This window comes from Andrographis paniculata, unplaced genomic scaffold (assembly GCF_009805555.1).
Source record: "Andrographis paniculata isolate CXL003 unplaced genomic scaffold, ASM980555v1 Contig80END, whole genome shotgun sequence".
NCBI classification, from domain to species: Eukaryota; Viridiplantae; Streptophyta; class Magnoliopsida; order Lamiales; family Acanthaceae; genus Andrographis; species Andrographis paniculata.
The window spans coordinates 323,251-331,466 of record NW_026137618.1 but is presented as its reverse complement, the minus strand read 5'-3'; the positions used below and the strand labels follow the sequence as shown (position 1 = coordinate 331,466).

Here is an 8,216-nt window from a genome sequence, read left to right as displayed (position 1 = left end):
ACAAAATTGTTGATACGATTTTTCAACAATAAAAAGTAAAATCCGAAAATAGGAAATTATTTTCGAATTTTATATAATTAGTGCCTGAGATTATGAATCTCTAAACACTGTAGAATACATAAATAAAATAGGAAAAATAAAACTACAGACTGGAAAATAAAGTGGTGATCCCCAAAGGCAATTCTTTTGAATTTGATGTCGATTGAAGATGATTTGTCAGAATAGACCCGAATCCTTAAATAAGCCCTTAAAGAAACGGTTTGAACCGCCTTCTAGTCGGTTACAACAACCGTTGTCAACCGCCCACCAGGTCCTCCTCTGTTGACACGTGTGTTAATCGACTCACCAACCGCTCGCACCAGTTACAACACTCAAATGTCTCGGCCGACCGCTTCTGAAAACCTCTCTGCGTTAAATGGGCGGCTGGTCCCGACCGACTACTCAACCGCCCAACAATAACCTCTGGCTTCTTAGACTGGTCGCTAGACCAAACGACTCATCGGCCGCCCCATCAAGCGACCACCATCTGATTTCTCCAATCGGCTGAACAATGAATCATCCAGACGATTCAATGGTCGCCCCAACCAAGCGACTGAACTACAGTTTACTTAAGTAGGCGACCAATTAATAGACCCTTTTTCGACCGACCTCCGTATCATCCGTCCTTCTTCGCCCGACTTCCTCTTTCCACCGACCTCCGTATCAGCCGTCCTCCGTCCGACCTCAGTTGGTCCGACCGCGGGCCAACCGACTACGGACCATTTGACCGGCCCAACCGACTGCGAACCATCCGACAGCGAACCAACCGACCGGCTCTGTTTGCCTTATCTCCTTAGATGGACAACTGGTTCAACAGACTATCCTCTTGACAGACCTCCGCGTCTGCCGATACTTCTTTTTTGCCCGACCTTCGTCTTGACAGACCTCCGTGTATGCCGATATTTCTGCTTTGCCCGACCTTATCACGTCCGATCTCCGTGCCCGACCTTGTCCTGTCCGACCTCCGTGCCCGACCTTATCATGTCTGACCTCAGTGCCCAACCTTGTCCTATCCAACCTCAGTGCCCGACCTTATTACGTCCGATCTTAACGCCCGACCTTATCACGTCTGATCTCTGTGCCCGATCTTATCACGTCCGATCTCTGCACCCGACCTTATCACACCCGATCTCTGCTTTCTCCCGAGGAATCCTTTTCCTTAACAGCGTTTCGTACTCTCTTTTTAAGATCCCATCGTTTTTTTGTGCTCAACAACATCTAAATAAAATCAAACTTAAAATTAAAATTAATTAATTTATAGTGGTGGGTGAATTTAAATGATTTGATAGGTTCGAAAATTTTCGAGTGTAATTAAAATAGGTTCGGAAGATTCTAGACTAATAAAGGTTCAAAAATTTTCGAGACGGTAAAAGTTCGGAATTTCCGAGACTATTTGGAATAGGTTTGGAAAATTCCGAGACTAATTCAGATATGTTCAGAAGTTCGGAGACTAAAGAGGTTCGGAATTATCCGAGACTAATTAAAATAGGTTTGAAAATTTTCAAGATAGTAAAAGATCGAAATTTTCGAGACTATTTAGAATAGTTTCGGAAAATTTTGATACTAATTTAAATAGATACAGAAGTTCCGAGACTAATAAAGGTTCGGAAATTTCTGAAACTCTAAAAGTTCAGAATTTCTGAGACTATTTGAAATAGGTTTGGAAAATTCCGAGACTGATTCAAATAGGTTTGGAAGTTTCGAGACTAAAAAGGTTCCTAATTTTCCTAGACTAATTAAAATAGGTTTGAAAATTTTCAAGATAGTCAAAGATAAAAATTTTCAAGACTATATAGAATTGTTTCGGAAAATTCCGATACTAATTAAAATGGGTTCAAAAGTTCCGATACTAATAAATATTTGAAATTTTCCAAGACTAAAATGGTTCGGAAATTTCAAAACTATTGATAGTAGGTTCAAAAATTCTGAAATTATTCAATATAGTAAAATATATATTAAATATAGCTTCGGAAAATCTGAAACAAAATTAAATGACCTTGGACTTTCCGAGACAAAAAAAAAATATATATATTTGATTTTATTTTTATTATATATATTGTTATAATTTAGGAATTGTTTCCAAGACAAATTCTACATTAAATAATAAAATTCTAGTAGTGTAAATTTGATAAGGGAAACATTAAATAGTAATAGTATTATGGTAATTATTATTATTATTATTATTATTATTATTATTATTATTATTATTATTATTCCAAGGTTATTAAGGATTCTGAGTAGATATTGAACTCGACAAGTAATGCTTGAAAGTCAATTACACTACTAATGCCAAGAGAATAGGCCAATAGTTTTCTTTTCTTGAAAATTAGCTTGGCTAGGGAGCTTAGCTCTTGTCCTGTATACGAAAAATCTAAAATAAATACAAAAGGATGAATGTACTGATATTATGCTTAATTTATAATATGATTAATGATGTTATGGGTAAATGTATTTAGATTTGGTTAACATATTATAATATGAGAATTGTATTGTTTATTATTATTATTATTATTTTGTAATGGGCAATATGATGAAATCTTTGGTCGCCAGAACAATGCTTTGAACTCTTTGACGGTGCTTCAACTATTGTGATATAATGTGTCCATTTCCATTGTAACATACCATCAAAATATGTCACTGATGAGCTTACTAAATGCACTAATATGTCTATTCTTGGACAATAGTTTATGCCAGAAATTTGTGTAACTTTTATGATACATTAAGTATCTCTGCTCATTATTTTTAACGTATAATTTCCTTTACAATATACTGCCTCTTTTTTTTCTTTTTTTTTTATTTTTTATTTTACTGTTGTTTAAATATGAGTGCTTGCATATAAACAAAATTGTATCTAACAATGAGACATTCAATACAGTAAATGTCCGGATACATGCTGTACCCACTTCAATCTAACAATCAGTTAAAACAAGAGCAATGTGCAAAACATAAAGATTTGTTAAACGGGTTTTGTTCTCTATAATCCGTTCTAGGGGATACAAATCCATGTCTACTCCCTACTAGAGTAATTATAAGATAATAAACACAATAAATCTCTGTAAACCCGATCTAGGGTTTTCTGGTCTGTATAATTTTGAGGCCGAATTTCTATACGACCACTTAATATATATACATAAGTGTGCAATTGTGAAACGAAGACTATATACAAGTGGCAGCTAATTTTTAAATTTACAAAATAATATATTCTATTTATACATATAAAATGGCTTATATTATATTTATTTATTATCAAAAATCTAATTAGTCTTTTAGTTGGCATATTTTGAAAAAGAAAATATAAAAAACAAACTACAATATTAATAGTAGTTGTATATTATAAATATTTGAATTTTTTTTTCATCTGATAAACTATACCGTTCTCATTTGAAAAAAAATAATTATATAATTTTGTAGTATTTTTTATCCATTAAATTTTTTTATACTCTCTCCGACCCTGAAATTAGTCTCACTTCTTCTGGGCAGGAGTTTAAGAAATATTTTATTAGATAGTTAATTATGCTGATAAATTTATATAATATTTATAATGTATTGTTGTTTTAATTATTTTTATTTAGTGAAATATTTTAAAAAATAAAAATAATTTTTTGTTTTTACTATTTATGTTGAATATTTTATATTTTGAATTTCAATTTTTTAATAAAATTATTGTATTAATTGGAAAACAGTAATGATGTAAAAAGAAAAATTAATTTTACTAATCTAAATATAATTAAACAATAAAAATATGATTTGACTATAAACTTTTAATTTAATTACATTTTACGTTAAATTCTTTCAAAGTAAATACGAAAAATAAAACTTAAAACTGAATTTAGTTGTTGATAGTAATAAATATGATACATAAGTTCATAAATTTGTTCATTCTCACAAATATTAATTATAGTTATAATAATATTCTTTCCGTCCATCAAATTTAATCTCATCTTTTGTAAATATACAAAATGAATAAGGTTAAATTTACTGGACGAGGGAGTAATATATTATTTTTTCTTACAAAATAATACAATTGAATATTTTATTAATATTTTTACAATTTTCAATAACAAATAATTAAAAAAAAATCTAAAATCTAAAAGTATTGCAACTTTATTATTATTTATTTTCGCAAGAAATAAATACAAATTCTAATCTTTAATATTAAATCAAACACCCTAATAAAAGATTTTTTACACCGCTTTATGATTAATATTGTTAAAAAAGTATAATATATACACATCAACACAAACTATATATTCTACAAGCTTATGAAAATTTAACAATTTTAAAAAAATTATTTTTTATATTATCAACAAATTTCTAATAGCTAGTATAGAAAAATATCTCAAATTAAAAATACAAACAAGTATTCTCTCTATCTCTTGTTAATGTATATATCTTTCTATTTTCATCCGTATGTATATATTTTTTAGTAACAATGGCCCCCACTTTTTTTTTTCAAATACCGGTATTTACTATCATTACTTTTACATAAAAAATCAAAGGCAAAATTAATTCTATAATATTTTTAACTACTCACTACAATTAAAATACTATTATTATATTAATTTTTAAATTGCAAAGTACACATACATTATAATGCGGAACAGAGGGAGCATATTTTTATTTTTTATACTATATTAAAAATTAATATAATATTTAAAAATATAACGTCAAGACATATTTATATTACATCAAAATATAAAATTTTATTATTCAAAACTTTAAATTCAACTCTCAAATGTATGACCAAATAAAATCTAAAGAAAAAATACTAGTAATTTAATAAAATATAGTTAAATTGGCGATATAAATTATTATTTATTAATTATTGATTTATTATGAAATAAGACTAATTTGACAGGACAACTGAAACAAAGAGAAATTATATATGGTTATAAAATATAATACTATAATATATGTGTATAGTCGAGAAAGAAAATATACAATTGTATAAATATATATCTTTAAAGATAAGTATTTATAAATGGTATGTATGTATGTAACGCATGTGTATTTAAATAGACAACACAAATAAATAAATATAATAAATATATATATTAGAGAGTGAATGAGAGGTGAGAGAGAGAGTGTTCAAGAGCAAAACGTATCATTATTTCATGCAATTTACAAAAGCCTATAAATAGACTTTACAAGAATGGAGTACTCATCAGTTGGCCACTTGGCATTACAAGATAATAACACGTATTAAATAATATAATGAATTATAACATATACTCCCTCCATTCCATGTAATATAGGTGTATTACTGTAGACACGAGAATTTAGGTAAAGTATAATTAATAAGTAATTAAAAAGTGTATTAGTAAAAATAATTATAGATTAAGATTAAGATAAATAAATAGTTTAATTATAATTAAGAAAATTATAAAATTTAAAATACGATTAAAGTGTATAATTATACTTCCAAAAATAAAAATGACAAATTATGTGGAACAAACGAAAATAGAAAATATGAACAAATTATGCGGGACGGAGGGAGTATATTTTTAAATAAGTAAAAGAAAAATTAATAGGGTGGAGTTCGTGGGGTGAGGGCTCCAGCCCAGCCTTGCCCCGACCTCTGTCTGCTTCCGAATGTACGCACAAAACACACAATTGTCATCATTAATTCAATACTAATATTACCTTTTAATAAGATTGTTAGTCGGTGGCGTAGGATGTGATTGATGTAAACACATCAATATGTTAAGGTACATAATTACCTCGGGCAACTTTAAGAATATATTGTTCGAATTGAGGAAGAAATTATTGAGTTAAATAAAAATTATTTGGAGCTATGCGATAAAAGACGGCGGCTACGGTGCTGAATTTTACAATGCTAACAATATATTACAGCACATGGTGTGTTATCAGACAACAGATGGTGTTACTACAGGCAGCACAGCGTATGCATTCATATAATAAAAATACAACACATTAACTAACAACATATGCTATAGTCTTATACAACACAATCAATAGTTGATTTCAGCACAACATATACTATCATACAACACACTTATAATTATGAACCAACAAAACGAATACAACACATGCTATAGTCTTATACAACATAAATAATAGTTGATTTGGGCACACCGCATACTGCTATACAACTCACTTATAATTATAAACCAACAACACATGTCTTTACTCTATAACATGTGTTGTGTATAATAAGACTGTATGTTGTTTATATATGTTACGGGTGTTGAAAAATCAGCACGGCACTGAATTTTCAAAATCAGCACCCTAATTGTTTCTGTGATAAAAATATTGTAAAACTATCAATAAAAAAAATAATACTCCATTCGTACCAATACAATAGTCTTGTTTACTGTTTTTATCCGTCCCAAAATAATACTCGTATTTCCATAAATGCTCATATCACTATAATATTACCCTTATTTTTTCATTATTAAACAAACGTGACTACTTTTTACTCTAATACATCCACGAAGTACAACAAAAGTGTTTTATTCATAATTTTTACTAACTATCAATATAATATCAATATGTTTTAAATTTCGTGTCCAACTCAAATAAGATCATAGTTCTCAAACAAAGGGAATAATATACATATAAATATAAAGTGACCTAACTAGTGCTTAATTATTGTTGTCATGCCACTTTCTTTCTCCAAAGTATAATAATAATAATAATAATAATAATAATAATAATAATAATAATAGAAGGTAAGCATGTATAATCAAAATAAAAAATGGTAAGTGAGTTGCCTAAAAACCAATTCCCTTCTTCTTCTTCAATCTTCATTGCAAATCTTGAATGCCATCGCCATCCCAGCAACACTCTTAATAGGAAGCTGACCATACAGTTCCTCTGAGCAAGGAGGAGGTCGAAGAAAATATTATTCTGATGACCGGAGGGAGACTTTTGCAGCGCCCCAAGAAGAGGCCAAAGTACCTTAAAAAAGATATGGAGGTACATATCCTTATTTGATTCTAATTTTTCCTACGACTATTTTTTATATGTTGTCACTGATTTCATTAATTCATATTATTTCATTGCAGATTTTGTTTCTTAGAGGATTCTTTGCAACTATTTGAAAGGTAATTAAACACAAAAGCCTCTCATTTCTTCATTGCAGATTTCATTAACTTGTATTATTTTTTATTGCATATCCTAATGTGTTTTAATTTTATCATCTGTAGTAGGTTCGTTGTTTGTGTTTTTTTTTTTCTTTTTCAATCTTAATTTTTTCATGAAAATTATTTTTCATTCTTTATTGTTTGTATTAATTACTTATACAATGTGATGACTTTCCATGAAGATCAAGCCAAAGCATGGATATGGATGTTAACGTAAAGGGCCAAATTTTTTTTCCTTTTATAGATTAAGAGACCATCCTGTTTGCATGAGCTCAATTCGGCGCTCTTCCTGCCAATGATGGCACTGCATCGCCAGCCACTGTGATTCGTACTTCGCTTGGTCTTCTTGTTCCCGAGTTGGTTCGTTTCATGTCGAGGCCTTGTGACTGGTGCATCCTTTGTTTGCCAATTCGAGTGCGTTGACATTGGATTTCGCTGCCGGTTGTGGTCGAAGGTGGTGCTTGCTGAGGTGATTCTCGGCCATGGCTGAAAGCAGGGAAACCAAAGACCAAGCTATGCTGAGGTCGTTTCCTCTTCTACATGCACTCCAGGTGCTCGACAAAATGACTCTTCCAAGTCATGCGCTTATTTTGACACTTCTGAGGGTTTCGGATCTGTTGCAACGGTTAATGGGTATCCTAGGGTGAAGTTCTATGCTGCTGAAACATTCGACCTTACCTCGGAGTATCAATTTGCTCTTGCTGGGAAATTTTCACAGAGATATGCATCGTGGAAAGCGCTTGTTTTATGGTTTGATAATCTTAAGCTTGTTGGATAATTCTCAATCCGTAGATTGAATTAGAAACATACTCTCATCCACCTCTCTAACGAAGAAGACTATTCTAAATTGAGATCTAGAGGGGTATAGTTTTTTCAAGGCTTCCGGATGCGTGTGCACAAATGGTCACCGGTACATCTCTTTCATAAGAAAGTCTTAACATTGATTGTCTCTGTTGTTTTTATCATTATTAAATCTTCATGCGTCGAAATATTACACACAAAGACATAAATATAATCCAAATATACAAACAACAATATCTTTTATTCTTTTCCAATTCGAATGAATATTTT

At 30.5% G+C, this 8,216-nt stretch overlaps 1 long non-coding RNA gene across 1 annotated transcript; it reads left to right on the top strand.

The window, feature by feature from the left end:
* The first annotated feature begins 6,845 nt into the window (after nucleotides 1–6,845).
* On the top strand, nucleotides 6,846–8,046 carry LOC127241088 (uncharacterized). Its single transcript, XR_007836455.1, has 3 exons — nucleotides 6,846–6,978; nucleotides 7,068–7,106; nucleotides 7,390–8,046. It is a non-coding gene; the product is annotated as an uncharacterized LOC127241088 (long non-coding RNA).
* The last annotated feature ends 170 nt before the right edge of the window (nucleotides 8,047–8,216 follow it).